The sequence below is a fragment of the Dermochelys coriacea genome, chromosome 2, assembly GCF_009764565.3.
Source record: "Dermochelys coriacea isolate rDerCor1 chromosome 2, rDerCor1.pri.v4, whole genome shotgun sequence".
In the NCBI taxonomy this organism is placed as follows: Eukaryota; Metazoa; Chordata; order Testudines; family Dermochelyidae; genus Dermochelys; species Dermochelys coriacea.
This window is the reverse complement of record NC_050069.1, coordinates 240,157,555-240,175,558: the sequence shown is the minus strand read 5'-3', so window position 1 is coordinate 240,175,558 and position 18,004 is coordinate 240,157,555. Positions and strand designations below refer to the sequence as shown.

Genomic DNA, 18,004 nt, shown 5'->3' with positions numbered 1-18,004 from the left:
TCAAAATTTTTTCCAGGACCTTGCATACTACAGATGTCAAACTAACTGGCCTGTAGTTACCCGGATCACTTTTTTTTCCTTTCTTAAAAATAGGAACTATATTAGCAATTCTCCAATCATTCGGTACTATTCCTGAGTTTACAGATTCATTAAAAATTCTTGCTAATGGGCTTGCAATTTCAGGTGCCAATTCCTTTAATATTCTTGGATGAAGATTATCTGGGCCCCCCGATTTAGTCCCATTAAGCTGTTTCAGTTTCGCTTCTACCTCAGATATGGTAATATCTACCTCCATATCCTCATTCCCATTTGTCATGCTACCATTATCCCTAAGATCCTCTTTAGCCTTATTAAAGACTGAGGCAAAGTATTTGTTTAGATATTGGGCCATGCCTAGATTATCCTTAACCTCCACTCCATCCTCAGTGTTTAGCGGCCCCACTTCTTCTTTCTTAGTTTTCTTCTTATTTATATGGCTATAGAACCTTTTACTATTGGTTTTAACTCCCTTCGCAAGGTCCAACTCTACTCGACTTTTAGCCTGTCTCACTTGATCCCTACATGTTCTGATCTCAATTAGGTAGCTTTCCTTGCTGATCCCTCCCATCTTCCACTCCCTGTATGCTTTCTGCTTCTTCTTAATCAGCTCTCTAAGATGCTTGCTCATCCAGCTTGGTCTACAACTCCTTCCTATGAATTTTTTCCCCTTTCTTGGGATACAGGCTTCCGATAGCTTCTGCAGTTTTGATTTAAAGTAATCCCAGGCCTCCTCTACCTTTAGATCCATAAGTTCTTCAGTCCAATCCACTTCCCTAACTAATTTCCTTAATTTTGGAAAGTCAGCCCTTTTGAAATCAAAAACCCTAGTTGCAGATTTATTTTTGTTAATCCTTCCATTTAGTTTGAACTGAATTAGCTCATGATCACTTGAGCCAAGATTGTCCCCTACAACCATTTCTTCTATGAGGTCCTCGCTACTCACCAAAATTAAATCTAAAATGGCATCCCCTCTAGTCGGTTCAGCAACTACTTAATGAAGGAATCCATCAGCTATCGCATCTAGGAAAATCTGAGCCCTATTATTATTACTAGCACTGGTCCTCCAGTCTATATCTGGGAAGTTAAAGTCTCCCATGATCACGCAGTTTCCATTAGTATTTACTTTATTAAAGACATTAAAAAGGGCTCTATCCATATCCAAATTAGATCCCGGAGGTCTATAGCACACCCCAAGCACTATCGTAGGAGAGGCTTTACTAGTTTTCTTCCCCAATGTAATTTTTGCCCAGACAGACTCTGTCTTATCCATTGCATCGCTTCTTATTTCTTTACATTCTACCTCATCATTGATATACAATGCTACTCCACCCCCTTTACCTTTGTTTCTGTCTTTCCTAAAGAGCACATACCCTTCAATACCTGTAGTCCAGTCATGACTACTATTCCACCATGTTTCTGTTATCCCTATGATATCTGGTTTCACTTCCTGCACCAGTAGCTCTAGTTCCTCCATTTTGTTACCTAGACTCCTCGCATTGGTATACAAACATCTTAATTTTTGCTGTTTGGTCTCACTCACATTTTGTACCCTATTAGGCACAGTCATTCTACATCCAGTATAACCTATTAGACTAGTATCCACACCGCCCTCACTCCTTATATACATTCTCCTACCCATGGCTGTATCCATTCTTACTTCATCTTCTTCCCTCTCAATGCTAAAATCCTGGCGTGGAGATTTTCTGGACATCTCCCATCCATCTCCCCCCAATTCCTAGTTTAAAGCTCTCTTTATCAGTTGTGCCAGCCTCGATCCTAGAAGTCTATTTCCTTCCCTACTGAGATGAAGTCCATCCCGAGAGAACTGACCTCTGTCCGTGAATGCCTCCCAGTGGTCATACATCCCAAAGCTCTCCTTATAGCACCACTGCCTAAGCCATCTGTTGACAGTCATAATCTTGTCACACCTTTGTTGCCCTTCTCTAGGAACAGGAAGGATCCCGCTAAAGATCACCTGAGCCTCAATTTCCTTAAGCGTCTTCCCCAGCCTAGCATAGTCTCCCTTAATACTTTCCAGCGAGAATCTAGCCGTATCATTTGTTCCCACATGAAGGATAATTAGGGGATTCTTTCCCGCTCCCTTTAGGATCCTTTTCAACCTCAGGTCTACATCCCGTATCTTAGAACCCGGAAGACAGCACACCCTTCTATTCTCAGGATCAGCTCTAGTTACAGGCCTGTCTATTCTTCTCAATAAAGAGTCCCCGATCACATAGACCTGCCTTTTCCTGGTGACAGTGCTATTCTCCAGTCTCTCCCCTGTTCCCTCTGGCTGCAAGTTCTTTCCATTCCTATTTTCCCTTATAATCTTCTTCAACCCATCCTGTATCCTCCTGGGCTCATATTTGGTGTAGTCTCCCTTGACTCTTCTGCTTTTCCTGTAGGACTAGCCTCTCTTCTCTTCTTCCTTACCCTTCCACCTTCAACAAGTACCTGCTGAGCCCCTTTTTCATTTTCCAATTCTGCAAACCTATTCCTAAGCTCTATTTCTCCTTCACTAGCCCGTCTTTTCCTCTGCCTGGTTCTTTTAGTCACATGCTTCCACTGACCACTTTCCTCACCCAGTCTCCCCTCAAAATTCCCCAGCCCTGCTTCCATCCGTGAGTCTGAGCTTTTCCCTTCAGATACCTCATACCTTTGCTCCATCATCTGCTCAAACTCCTTCTAAACTCAATGAGACTTTCCATCTGCATCTCCAAACCTCAGATCTTTTCCTCCATCAGCTCTATCAGACGGCATTTCATGCAGAAAAAACTCTTACCGGTTCCCCCCTCCAGGATCATGTACATACCACAGCTTCCACATCCAGTCATCCTCAATGTGTCTTCCACTACAGGAGTCACTCCCACAGCTGCCTCTGTATCTGTCATCACCTTCCCACCTAAATCCTGTTAATCTGGGAAACAGAAGCCACACCAAAAAGACCTCCCCCAGCAAAAGCAAACCCCAAACAAGCACCACAATGCAAACTCCCCTTACAAACTCCCACTCAAACTCCCCTGTTTAGAGCTCTGTTTGCTAGCTCCTGTGCCACTGCAGCTGTCTGTGCCGCTGCCTGACTGGCTGGCTACCTTTATAGGACCTCTAGTCTAGTCTAGTCTTGGACAGTTTGGAAAATGAAAGCTGAACCCGTCCATAACAGCAGCTCTACTAGTGCACGCATCTTAGCAGACGGTGGATGGAGGAGACACGACTACTGTCATTGCTAGTCTTGCCTCTTACACAAGAAATAATAAATGTGCACACTCCATAGGTGTCAAGTATCAGAGGGTAGCCATGTTAGTCTGTATCCACAAAAACAACAAGGAGTCCAGTGGCACCTTAAAGACTAACAGATTTATTTGGGCATAACCTTTCATGGGCTAGAACCCACTTCATCGGATGCATGTGCACAATCCATAGGTGGTAGCAGTGCTTTTAATGGTCTCATTCTCCCTTTAATTTATTCCTCCCTCTTTCAGCCACTGATACTTTTTCCTTTCCCGTTTTCTCATGTCTTCTTTCTCCTTATGCTTCTCATTTGGCCCCAATAGGCCAAACATCTACATCTGACATGGGAGCGAGAGGGGGGAAATCAATCATAGAACATTACAACAAGATGAATAGGAGGAAAGAAACCCAGTACAAATAAGAAATGCATCTTTTTGGTAAATCTTTGGTAAATTCTTTCCACCATTCACTATCCCACAGAACCTGTCACTCTTCCCACTCTGTGTGATAATGAATGAGTACTGTGAAGCACCCAACAAAAGATACAGATTAACACAAGGTGATGTCTTATGGCTTCTCTACACTTGAAAGATGTTTCAAGTTATGTTTTCTACATTAAATAATCAGGAACAATTATTCTGAAAGCAACCACTGCTTTGTTTTCCTCAGTTAAGCTACTTCCTTTTTGAATCATTGTTTCCACCCACCACTGCGTTGTTTTTTTAAACAAGTGCACAGCATTCTGGCTGAGATGCCACAGTGCAATGCTCAGCTGCATGGCTCTATGCATTCTGGGAACGTTTTCAACTGTGAATTATGGGATACCTACCAGAAGCCACTGAAATTCTGGGACTTGGGGTCAAACTAATAAATTCCCATGATTTTTCTACTTTCATCCCATCATTCATCTGGCTTTTGCAAGCCAACACAATTTTCAAAGTGCTGTCGGGCAGCATGGAAGAAACGCAGCTAAGTGCTGCACTTCCAATGGTCATTAATACAAGCAGGCTGATGCAGATGTGTTGGCCGTTGTGCAGCTGGATGGATGTGGATGACTTGAGAAGAGATCATGTGTGCCTGGGTCCATCTCCTCCCACTCAGCGTTCTCAATGGTGTCCACAAGCTGCGGTCCTGTGGTGGCCTCCTTTGCAAAAGGTATGCTTCAGGGCCTCATAGCAGATGGTAACCATGTGAGCTCTCCCATCATCTATAGCTTTTCTATAACCCTGCCAGAGCGCCCTTCCTTCGTCGTAGCACTGGATCTGGTGATGGGAGTGCCCCCTCTCCTCTATTTGTTTCACAGAGTCATAGAGTTTAAGGCCAGAAGGGACCACTAGATCAGTTGATCTGACCTCCTGTATATTACTGGCCACCAACATCACCCAGCAGCTGCACACTAACCCAACAACTGACATTAGAACAAAAGTATTACAGTCCACAGGGGACTAGACTATTTTGTGCCAAAGGCAAAGAATAGGAGGGACTGAGGCAGGGCCAGCTCTACCGTTTTTGCTGCCCCAAGCAGGACATCTGAAGACAGAAGCTGCCGCTGCATTGCCATCGCAGCAGCCAGAAGAGTAAAGCTGCTGCCGAATTGCCGCCATGGCACAGCCTGCAGAGAAAAGATGCCACCAAATTGCCACAGCCACAGAAAGACGAGTGCTGCCCCTTTCACCCTTGGAACGCTGGTGCCTGGAGCCGGCCCTGGACCAAGGTGAACCTATACCCCCACAATGGCAGGGAAATGACTAAGTGAGATTGTCATAAATATAAAGGGAAAGGTAAACACCTTTAAAATCCCTCCTGGCCAGAGGAAAAATCCTTTCACCTGTAAAGGGTTAAGAAGCTAGGATAACCTCTCCGGCACCTGACCACAATGACCAATGGGGAGACAAGATACTTTTCAAAGCTGGAGGGAGGGAGAAACAAAGGGTCTGTCTGTGTGATGCTTTTGCCAGGGACAGAACAGGAATGGAGTCTTAGAACTTAGTAAGTAATCTAGCTAGATATGCATTAGATTATGATTTCTTTAAATGGCTTAGAAATTAGACTGTGCTGAATAGAATGAATATTCTCGTCTTTGTGTCTTTCTTGTAACTTAAGATTTTGCCAAGAGGGATTCTCTATGTTTTGAATCTAATTACCCTGTAAGGTATTTACCATCCTGATTTTACAGAGGTGATTCTTTTTACCTTTTCTTATATTAAAATTCTTCTTGTAAGAAATTGAATGCTTTTTTTCATTGTTCTTAAGATCCAAGGGTTTGGGTCTGTGGTCACCTATGCAAACTGGTTGAGGATTTTTATCAAGTCTTCCACAGGCAGGGGGGGTGCAAGGTTTTGGTGATGATTTTGGGGGGAAAGATGTTCCCAAATAACGTTTTCCCAGTAAACCCAGTCGAACGTTTGGTGGTGGCAGTGGAAGTCCAAGGGCAAAGGGCAAAATAGTTTGTACCTTGGGGAAGTTTTAACCTAAGCTGGTAAAAGTAAGCTTAGGAGGTTTTCATGCAGGTCCCCACATCTGTACCCTAAAGTTCAGAGTGGGGAAGGAACCTTGATAGAGATATACCCAGATAACTCTGGCAAGTGACCTGCATCCACATGCTGCAGAAGAAGGTGAAACACCCCCTCTCCCTGGTCATTGCCAATCTGACCTGGGGGAATATTCCTTCCTGGCCCCACATGTGGCAATCAGTTGGATCCTGAGTATGTGAGCAGGAACTAGCCAACCAAGCACCTGAGAAAGAAAATGCTCAGTGTTCCATCAGAACCTAGCCCTACCCTGCCCAAGGTCCCATCGCCAGCCGTGCCTGATGTTTCAGAGGAAGGAGATAAAAAAAAATAATCCCAGACTACATTCTGAGAGGAAAATGGTAGTGGTGTCTGGCTGAAACCCTGAAGCATGAGCTTTAGGAACAGAGGACATACATTTATGTGAGGGTACCATCACAAACAGCCCCATCATACAATCACACTCAAATTTATCCATCTCTCTCTTAAAACTAATTAAGTTGTTTGCTTGCAAATCTCCTTTTAGAAGGCTGTTCCAGAACCTCAGCCCTTTCATGGTTAGAAACCTTCTTCTAATTTCCAGCCTGAATTTGTTCATGACATAGTTATACCCATTTGCTCTTGTGCCAACATTGTCCCTTACATTAAATAGATCTTCACCCTCCCTGGTAGTGCACCCCCACCTCCATCCCTATGTACTTATAGAGAGTAATCATATCCCCTCTCAGACTTCTCTTTGCTAGACTAAACAAACCAAACTCTTCCAGTCTCCTCTCATAAGACAGGCCCTCCATGCCTCTGATCGTGCTAGTATCTCTTCTCTGCACCTGTTCTGGTTTAAATTCATCTTTCTTGAACATGGGTGACCAGACTTGCAGACAGTATTCCAAATTAAGTCTTACCAGTATCTTGTGTAATGGCATTAATACTTCTCTGTCTCTGCTGGAAATGCCTTGCTTAATACATCCTAGGATCACATTTGGCTTTTTCACAGCCGCACCACACTAGTGGCTCATAGTCAAACTGTGATCAAACCACATGCCCTGGTCTCTCTCTTCCTCTGTCACTTGCAACTGATAAGCCCTCAGCTTGTAGCTAAAATTCTTATTAGACTGTAAGTGCATGACCTTGCACTTCACACTGTTGAATTTCATCCCATTTCTGTCCCTCTAGTCTTCAAGCTCATCCAGCTCTTCCTGTAGATATTCTCGTGGGTGTCTTGGCATTCTGATAAGTGCTGTTAAGATGGAACTGGACGGCTTCCTCTTCCCAGAAGGCAATGAAGTCCAGAACCTCAGCGTGGGACCACCCTGAAGCATGGGACATGGCTGCTATTGGCTTGGTGTAGTGCAGTATGTGACTCTGGTGTGTGAGCTTGCCATGTGTCAGGGATCAGGGCCTGTAACAGAGCCAGTCTCCACGTAATCTAATGAATGCAACAGGGCTGTAGTAGGTTGCCCAACTGACTACACCGCCTGACAGAAGAGTCAGCAGACTAGCTCTTAAGCCCAGCAGCAGCAGAATGCTCAGAGCATTCACCCACCATGATAGCTCCTGTGCCTGCATATTCCCAGACTTGCCCCACCTTGTTCCAGCCCTGCTCCTTGCTTTACTCCAGGTAACCTCAGCTCCAATTCTCCTGCTCCAACCACATGACCGCTCATGCCCCGCTCTCTGATACCATGAGTGAGAATCACAAAAGACACCATCTGGTATGTAAACAGGCTGGTGACTTCCAGTCAAGTTGGCACCAGAGGGCACACAGATAAACAGATAGGCTGTCCCAGATAGGCAGCAAAGCAAAGGTGTGAGAATAGGCGGGGGTAGGGTCAGGGGGCCATGCCCCCCCACTTTTAAAAGTCACTTTTTACTGGCCATAAGGGTGAGCAACGGGGGGAGAAGCAGAGAGGAGCGAGCAGGGGGTGAAGTATTAGGGGGAACAGGCAGCGCGGGAGCAGGGCTTTGGGAGAAAAGGCGGTGCTGGGGCAGGGTCTTGGGGGAAGGGGCAGTGCGGGGGCAGGGCCATTGTTTGGGTGCCTATGACCCCCCCCACACACACACACTTTTAAGGTGCTTCTGCCACTCCTGCAGAAAACTAGTGTGGGATAGCAGTAGGAGGATTACCAAAGGCAGAAAACTTGATTCAAAATGGAGATGTCTCAATCCTGAATGTCAGTAAACTCACTTCCAAAATGGATTAATTAATATGGTTGAGACACCAGATAACCCAGAACAAAAAAATTTGGGTGTAGACATAAGGCAGTTTATCCAGGAAACAAATAAACCTCAAGATAAATCTAAAACAACTTTCACCTGTAGAGAAGCCCTAAAACTGAGTTTCCCACATTATCTTCAGCTGTATGTCGATTTTACATCTCTTTGGTTTGCTAAGCAATAGATTTTTGATTAAAGTCAAATTTACAAGACTATCTGATAGGGAGATAGTATTTCCAGCCACCCCTTTTCAAAAAGAAAAAATTCACTTTCTTCCCCACCGGGATGTATGTCTTCCCTAAAAAAAGATGAATGAGTAAAATTAGTTCAGAGGTAACATCTTCAAAAGCAGTAAGTGACTTAGAAGCCTAAAATCACACTGACTTCCAAGGAAACCCACTCTTAAGTGCCTAAGTCCCTTTTGAATATGGGATTGGGCTTTTGAAAAACTTTTCCTTGGGTCTTCAAATGTGATTTGTTACAGAAGTGTATGTAGGTTCTAATATTTGCATGGTTGTCCACAGGCACTAAGCAGTCATTTTACAAGATGGAAATGCAAGATCTAGTCCTCTCACAACATTATAGTTCCTGGATTGTGGAAATACTGTAAGAAGATCAGATCTTGCATTATTTCATCCCCAAAATGTTTCTTGAGGCAAAAAAGTATTTAAAACAAGACCTCAAAACACTGAGCTCTCCACGTGTTACCTGAACACATTGATTCTATTTGGCACACACTAGGTTAACTTAGTGCCCATGGACCATGAATACACAGTCCTGGTTTATTATCCTGTTAAGTTCTGGTTGAGGAACAAATGAAAATTGTGTATATTAAAAAGCAAACGACAGCAAAATAAAGTGCCCCATGGGGGAGGGGGGGAGGAGAGACTTGAACTATTGCTCTCTTTTAAAGACTCTCTCAAACTGGGCCAGAAAGTGGATGTGCAGAGTTTCTAATTTGAGGTAAGATCAACAATGCTGGAAAACAGTTTGTTTTCCCAGAGCTCATTTGGTTTGTTTGCCAACGACACCACCGTGTTCTGATAGGTTTTGCATCCTGAGGATGCCTGTTATCTCGCCAGCGTTTCCGACTTGTCAAAGTCAGCTGGTCCAACTCTAGTGCAGTGGAAACATGGGTCAAACTTTCTTTGGCTACCTCTAATCTACAATGATCAGAGCCAAAGAAACAAGTGTGCATTCATCCATGAAAAATCTGCATTAGAACACATACACACACACACAAGCATAGTTAAGGATTAAAATCTCCAGTACTTGGATACAATGGAACCCCTGGAGGGGAACATTAAAAGAGTTCCTTGTTGTGTATTATCAAACACCAAAAGGCTTTATTTGTGCATTTGTCTTGGGCCCTTAACGTTTACTGAGTTTTAAAAAGAAAGAATTGTCATTCTTGCCTGAAGGGCGAGAGAAGATAAATGATATTGATACCATGGTGCAATATCATTGAAAGAACAGAAAGATGCATATGCTGGGCCTATTGAGCGTATATAAGCTTTGTTCATACTGTGAATTGAATGACTACGCCTAAGCGAGATGGCAGCACTGGAAAGTACTGGACAGTTTATGTTCTCTCTCATCATCTGAATCTTTGATATATGTTCTCTTGTTCTCGACACAGAGCCTGAGCTGCAGAAGTGCTGAGCACTGACAACTCTAATTGAAGCCAGTGGGAGGTGCCGTGCCCAGCATCTCTGTAAAGCGGACCCTTAATGAGTAACAACCCCTGCCATGTTACATGTTCACGCACAGCTCCCAATGACTTCAGTTGCAGTTCTGAGTGCTCAGCACTTCTGCAAATCAGACCTCAGGGTCTCAAGTCAGATACCCAGAAAATGAGGAACACACTATAATGACCACCTGTGAAAAGTTTGGTTTAAGTGACTTGTCTAATTCTTTACAGAGACAAGCTGGGTGAGGTAATATCTTTTATCTGACCAAATTTCGTTAGTGACAGAGACAAGATTTTGAGCTACACAGAGCTCTTCGTCAGATCTGGGAAAGGAACTCCCAGCATCACAACTAAATACAAAGTGGAACAGATTGTTTAGCATAAGTAGTTAGTACATATTGTAAGGTTCATTCAAGGTAGAGTGATCCGTTAACACTTCTGCAATCATAGAACAAAAAGAGGGAGTTAGCAATTGTTGTAATAAGCCATAAATCCAATGTCTCTGTTCTGTCCATGAGTTTTAGTGTCTAGCGGAGTAATGAATCTAAGCTCCCAGGCTCGTCTTTTGAAAGTGTTGTGGAAGTTTCCTTTGCGGATGAGGAGTGCTGTAGAATGATCACTTTTTACGAAGCATTCACCCACAGGTGATTTTTTTTGGTCTTATTTTCCTGTGAGAGTCTCCTTGCCCATCTAGTTTCACTTCTCCTCTTCTGGCTCCTGGTCTGATCTGCCTCGCTGCTGCCCCTCACTGCCTCTCAGTCCCAGTCTGCCTCTCTGGGCTCTTCCCGAGGCGGATTATGGTTTTGTGGGGCCCTGGGCCACAGCAAGTGGGGGCCCCTTCCACCTGCAGTCCCTCCAGCCCCCACGCTCCTGCCAGAGAAATCCGGTCAGGGCATGGGGGTTCACCCCACCCCACCCAGTGCTCCTCCCAGACAGTGGGTTCAAGGTGCAGGGGCACTCATTTTTCCAGGGCACCCCAATTGGCTGAGGCCTCTGGCATGGGTCCCATTGGCCTAGTGGCTAATTGGCCACTGGGCTCTTCATCCAACTCAGTCTTTTCTCACCCTCTCCTCTTGTCCAGGATCCCCACTTCCTGTCTCTTTGTCCCAGTTTCCTTGTCCAGCCAGGCCCAATCTCCCCTCACCATCTCATCAGTGGCTGAGGCCCCCTCTCAACAACCAGGGAACTGACTTCCAGTTCACCCCCCATTTCCCTCACTGGTTCACAGTCCCAGTCTCCCCCCGGCTCTCGGTTGCCAACCAGCCCCAGTCTCCTCTCCCTCATCCTCCAGCTCCCAGTCCCAGCTTCCCTGCCCGACCAGTCTCAGCATCCCCCTCACTCCTCAGTTCCCAGCCTCCTTGCCCATCCGGTACCAGTCTCCCCCATCGTGCTCCATCACAGTTTTCCTCTCCTGCTCCGGTTCTAGTTTCAGCAGACTCCTTCTCCTAATCTCCTCTTCTTCATCCTCTACCCCAGTTCAGCTTTTGTTGCCTCTACATTTCACTCAGACAGCGTCCTCATAAACTCAGTCTTTAAGGTCAGAAGAAACCATCATGATCATCTAGTCTGACCTCCTGCACATTGCAGACCACAGAACTACTCAATGTGGAATGAATAATATTAACAATATGGAAACTGAGGCAAAGAGGTTTAGACTGACCCATGGTCACACAGTGTGTCAGTGACACATCCTGAATTAGAATTTAGGATGTCTGAATCTCAATCTCATGCTTACTCCACTGGACCATGATAACTCTAAAATATTACTCTGCTCTTTAAGTTCTTCCAGCGTATTAACAGCAACCACCATCACAACCCTGCTGTGAATATATGGTAGGATGCAGACAAGAGAGGAAGATGGATTGGGCATATATGGTACAAGTATAGATCCGGGGGGGGGCAGTCCAGAAGAGGGACATTGATTTGACATAAAGTATGCTAACAGGGTGGATTTTCACAGGCATAGCAAAAAGCATATATTCCTGACACAGAGGCCACATCCCTGACAAATTTCAAGTTGCTGATCCAAAACACAGGGACACTAGAGCGTCTCAATGAATGAAATGGCTGTAAGATTTTTTATTTTCAGGAAGAACAAAACAATGTATTTGTCCCAACCTTGTTCTCAGAAACAGATAACCTCTTTTAGCTGAAATTTTCAAAAGAAATTCATCCTGCAGCTCACACTCAGCATGGGAAATTTCAGCTCAAATGGCTAAAGTTTGGCAAAGTTATAAGCAACTGAAAAGGGGATCTTATATGGGAAGTGTTGGGAAACTTTAATAATGGGCAGTGCTATCTTTGATGTTTTAACCTCTTCTATTTCTCACTCCTTTTCTTTTATGTAGCAGACAGTGTATTAAAAACAAGCATTTTAAATACGATCTGGTTTTTACCTTGACCATTTAAATCTTCTTTTAAATCGAAAAATCCAATTAGACTAAACGCTTCAGGACAAGAAAGTGATCAAATGCATTTTAATGTTTTGTTGAACTGATTCAAAATGAAACATTTTGAATCAGTTTAAAAAAAAATGAAATATTCTGATTCAGGTGGTTGGTGTCAGATCACAGACACCCATCAGCACAAGGCTATTAGGAGAGTTTCCGTTACAACCAATAGCACACTTAGGGTGTCGAAGGCAACAGATCTAGCTGAAAAAGCATCTCTGATGATTGCAAGTAAAAAGTGTATGTCAAGGTCATTGTAGATTGGGAAACATAACTTTATGTTGGGACCCTGTGTGCTCCCAGGCATGCACATCTCTCTAATTCAGCTCACAAGAAGATACAAATCTGTGAATTTTGCATTTAACCTTCACTGCAGACAGCAGAGTGTGTACATTTTTCCCAAGGAGAAAGCAAAAAAGTGTATATGTTCACATTCACTGAAAATCATGGTCCAGATTTTACCATCAATTTCTGAGCAGAACTCCCCAATGAAATTAATCAGATGTTGTGCCACAATGTATTCTTATTAGGCACAATATGGCTCCCAAGAAAGTTTGGAAGTGGGGGCAAAAAAATAAAAGGAAAAAATGTGACCAGATAGAAACTAAATAGCATATTTCAGAGACTGACTCTTCCCCCGCAACATATTGGCACAGTGGTGGTCAATAGAGGCACCTGACCTGAAGCATTGTTAGAAGAGCAAGGGAGTGGCTCGCCAGGGCATTCTCCACTGGAGCCCCAGACCTTTGGGAATGGCTTCTGCCCGGGTCTGTAATAGCCTGAATTTGCTAGCCTTCAGGGCATGCAGTAAAGCTTTCCTCCCGTGATCATGAGGAGACAGGTGCTGAGAGGGCTGTTTGTGGTGATGTGGGACTCTGGTGGGAGCTGAATGTGCATTGAGAGTTGAGCCATTTCTCTGGTATATATGTTGCTGCTGGATGGCCTGGGGGAATAGATCTGGGTCTGGTTAGTTATTTTGTGTACAGTATTTTAAAAAGTTTGCCCAGGGTGCTAGAGTACTGGATAAGTGCTCTTTTATTGTAGCATGCACAAATCCAGAGAAGGTAAACACATAAAGGAAGAGGGGGAATCTTTGAATATTCACCATTATGATCAGCTCCAAAGAGCCGGTTTTCAGAATGTCGAGAGCTTGCTGCAACTGATCACAAAGCACCACACTAGTAGTCTGAAAACAGGCCAAGGGGTTTTCTTTTTTCTGGTTTCTTTTTAATAAAGAAGTAGCGATTTTTAAACACTGTTTGCTGACATTCCATACGGAAGATGTAACAGGTTCCTAGAGGAGTTGGCAGCGTGTGGTAGAAGTATTTCCTCCGACAGTTCTACTGTTATAATAAATAGTAAAGTATTTTATTAAACAAAAAGTAAACAGCCAACTCCCTTCCCTCAGCCCTCCTCCCCCCGCAAAAAAACCCACCTACAAAAGAACACGTGTCTCAGTTTGAAAACATGTTTTCTCATGCTGTTCAAGCCGCTGTCCATTGGTAAAATCTGTCAGAGCTTTGTTGGAACAAAACAAAGGAAAGGAAACTTACATTTCTTGACTCTTAAAATTAAGTCCTTGAGAGCCAACAGTTCCACTTTAAATACCTACGTGCAAAGCCCCAATAAATTGTTCCCACACTAAACTATGTGGATTTTTTCTTTTTAACCAGGAGAAAAAGCTCTCCGTTTGGGCAAAACACAGAGAAGATCACTTGGGCAATTGTATTTAATTGTATGGAATAAGAAATGTTTTAATAAAGGGATCCATCACAGATCTGGACTTCTTTGAGATGATAGGGACATTGGTTATAAATCTTTGGCTCCATGATCAAAAAGGATTACACACATGAGCATTCTCCTAATCACAGCAGAATCAGCCAGCCATTCAGGCCAGGTTTCAAGAAAACAAACAAACAAACAAACAAACACACACGCACATACACACTTTCTCCTCCTCACAAATGCAGATGGTGGCTTGTGGTGGGGGCTCCGCAGGGCTGGCCTGCCTCCCCTCCTTTCAGACACCTCCATAAAGATCATGTTTGCCGGAGTAAACAGACTCTGAGCACATCTTTGTCTGCTTTGCTCACTCATTTTCATGTTACCAGCCTCTCTTGCCTCCCGTTAGCATACTTTTATGTGGAATCAATGTCCCTCTTCTGGACTGCCCCCCAGATCTATACTTGTACCATAGATGTCCAACCCCATCTTCCTCTCGTCTGTGACCTACCATATATTCACAGCAGGGCTTTTGTTGTTGTTGTTAATACGCTGCAAGAACTTAAACACCAAAGTAACATTTTAGCGGTATCGTGGTCCAGTACAATAAGGATAAGACTGAGATTCAAGAATCCTAAATTCTAATTCAGGGGATGTCACTGATACACTGTGTGGCCATGTGTCAGTTGAAACCTCTTTGCCTCAGTTTCCACATTGTTAATATTATTAATTCCACATTAAGTAGTTTAATATTTGGTATTTGACAGTAAGGAAAGCAGAACGTAAGGGCTAGAATACACAAGAAAAATCATACCAATATAATATATTGCTTAGGCTGATTATTTTAACCCTAGTGTGAACACTTATACCAGTATAAAGGTACCTTACACCAATACAGATTATTCATCTTCCCAAACTAGAATAAAACCATACTAGTACACCTGCATCTACACTAGGGAAGGGTTTGTTATTTTAACTGCACTGGTGTACTTAAAGTGGCAAATCTTTTTAGTGTAGACAAGCCCTTAGAGACTGAATAGGCAAGTGATAGCCAAGCAATAGAAGAGGGACTGTCCCAAATTTTCAAAAATGGCCACAAATTTTGGATGCCAACTTTAAGATATATGACTGTGTCTTTTGCATGCAAAATTAGTAGCCACTTTTGAAAAGTTGGGCCAGTATAGTTAATACTATAAACATACTTCCCATCTAATATTGTCTGAGTGATCACTGACAAATTTCAATAATGTTCTAATCATGAACTACTTGGGCAATGTACATACTGCTGCAATCTTTCATTGTCTACTATAATCAGCAATATATTGCACAGAGACATATTTAGGTTATTCCTGCTGTAGGTGTTAAAAAATCCCATCAATCTATGTAGATATCTACATTTGGATCTTAAAGGTGGTATAAAGTTATTGAAAGACTGACCTACCCTTTTCTTTGTAGCTGGACCTAGCGAGTAAGCTTCCCCCAGCATTCCACAAGTCCACAGGCTCTTGAAACAAAGCCAAATAGCAAGGTTTTAGCAAGTGAGATAACCCTTTCCACTCATGAAGGGGAAAACAACATCTGTTAAAACCAAACAAATTGGTGTAATGGATTCAGCAAGAGACCCAAAGGATTTTGAAGACATAGCTCTTGGTTGGTCAACACATGTGAAAAGAAAATTACAAGAGAACAATTGTTTCATACTGTGCTCTCCCACCCCTAACTCCCTCAAGATTAATTAGGATGGACTCTGGCCAAATTCATTAAAATAGAAGATTTGGGCAGGACCTTGCAGCCTGCTCATAAGCAGCTCGAAAATTATGGAGAAGTTCAGAAATGCATCACCCTCCAACTAGATCTGCTTTTGGCAAAACCCAAGTTTGCATGTGCCATGTCATTGCTGTGACAGCCAGGAGAATTATTTTAAAATGCTCTTTTCTTAATTAGATAGCAACACAGAAAACATTTGCTTTTCCCCACTGAACAATAGATCCTTGTTTATTTTCTGTGTGCTCTTTAGGTCATGAGAAAGCCAGTCAAGTTATGTATCTAACAATATACTACTGTAATCTGTTAACACTCAAAAGACTAAAACCTACAGATTCAGTCGGATTAGTACTTTTTGAGCACAGGAGAATGTGTTTTATAGCCAGCAATTTTGAATAATGCTACAGGAAGTGAGGAGACAAACTAGGGCCCCCATCCTGGAAACAATGGGTTAGACTGTGATTTCACAATCTGCTTTGTGCAGGTAGTGGTGTGCTGCCATGCCATCTAGGAGCAGTGCAGGGAAGGAATTGTGCCTCAGAGATTTGCCATCCCACCCTGTGACCCAGGAGATAGTAATTTGCTATTGGTCCTTTCTAAATTACAAACCCTATTCCATGGCAATTCAACTGCACAGGCTAGTACATTGGGAAGAAGGATAGAACCAATGTTCCTGTCACTTCCCACTCTCCTGCTTTGTGGAGAATAGTGGACACACAACAAGTGAGTAAAAGCCATGAGATTCCTCGCCAATTAGTACTGCAGTAATTTATTCAGAAGTTGCTTATTCTGCTCTTTAACAATAGAATTTAATTGGGTCATTATTTTCCATGTAACTGTTTATAACAACAACAACAACAACAACAACAACAACAAATGGTACCATCTTTTTTGACTTAATGCAGACTCTTTAAAGCAAAGAAAGGAAAACAGTTCAGCTACTGCTCAGGAGCGTGGCTGAATGTTTTAGGCTAGAAGGCAAGATACGCATTGCATTGTCACTAAGATTTGGTATCCTGACAACATGGATCAAAATGCTTGCTCATGCAGTTGTACTCAGATTTTTACTTAAGAGTGTGAGCTGAAGTGTCTTAACTTCTGGGATGCCTAACCGTGGAAAAACAATTTTTCTGAATCCTTAACAAAAACCCAATCCAGAAGAGATTCTGCAGACACATAAGTCCATTGGATGGATTCAATGCCCAAATCAGGGCTATAATTTGTAGTTCTAGGACAATTTAAAATGTAATATTCAGCCTAACACCCAATGGAAAAACAACAGTTTTTTTTCTTCTCTTTGCAATGGCAACTGAGTAAAGTGTAAAAGGGTGCACTTATAATAGACAGCACTAAGACTGATAATAAACCTTTGCAGCTTCAGGTTTAAGGCCCTGATCCTGCAAACTAATCTGTGCAGGTAGACCACCCCTAAAGTCAATGGGGCTCGTATGGACACAGGGGTAGATGTATAGATCAGTCAGAGGAATTAGTGCCTATGACTGTATTATCACATGCTAACAATCAGGTTTTTAAAGGCAATTTTAGTTTTTAAAGACAGTCATTAACTTTATTGTGACTCTTCATGGGAGTAAAGTTAAGCAGGAGTTGGGATTCATTTGCAGAACCAGGGCCTTTTACCTCACTAAAGAATTCATCTCTCCTGTTCAGAAAGTGGGTTACAATGTGGGAGAAGACTGGAATTAACAGGAAGAAAATTGATATGAACAGATACAGAAGTCTCACGCTGTTATAGGCACTTTCCAGGGTGAAGGCAAGTTTGTAGCTTTAAAAGAGAGAAAATAGCAAAGCAGGAAAGAAATTCAAAAACCATAGAAAGAGACAGAGGGAGAGGATTGCTTCACAGTCTGTTTTCTTATTTGGTGTGCTTAGACACAAACCAGATTATGGCTCTTCACAAAAATTACTTTGCAAGATTTGGGGATTTAACTAAATGTCTTTAATTTAGTTACAGAAGGGCCTGTTTTTCTCATGTCTACTGCTAATTCACCCACTATGGGGCGGGGGAAAAGAAGGAACAAAGGTTAGTTTCCAGTAGCTGCCTGGTATTAACCATTCACACATTTTGTCTTGCATGTACAAATTAGAGTAACTGATGCTTTGTTGTTATGATTCTAGAGTGGAATTATTTAGTTTTTGAAACATCCAGATGGATCCCAAGCATTAAATTTCTGTTATTCCTGGCAAGAAGTAAATGCAGTTTCTCTTAGTAAACTAGTTCGTGTTACAGCAGTACTCTCATCTCTCTGCTATAAAGTACCTAAATGTTTCATTTTATTGCTAAACTGGTAACATCTTGAGAGAGATGCTTGGAAAATCAGAGACCCTGGGCTGGCTATAGTGCTCAATAAACATCTCCCTTACAA

At 42.9% G+C, this 18,004-nt stretch overlaps 1 protein-coding gene across 11 annotated transcripts in view; it reads right to left on the bottom strand.

Moving 5' to 3' along the window:
- The window catches only part of JCAD (junctional cadherin 5 associated), a 100,931-nt gene that overhangs the window by 37,972 nt on the left and 44,955 nt on the right, over window positions 1–18,004 (bottom strand). For 2 of the 11 annotated variants that reach the window (XM_043509514.1, XM_043509519.1), the window contains exon 2: window positions 15,298–15,360. The exons of 8 other annotated variants lie outside the window; for them this stretch is intronic. The gene's annotated coding sequence lies outside the window, so the exon portion shown is untranslated. Of the gene's footprint in view, window positions 1–15,293; window positions 15,361–18,004 lie in introns of all 11 variants that reach the window. One more of the 11 variants, XM_043509517.1, reaches the window with a different exon arrangement.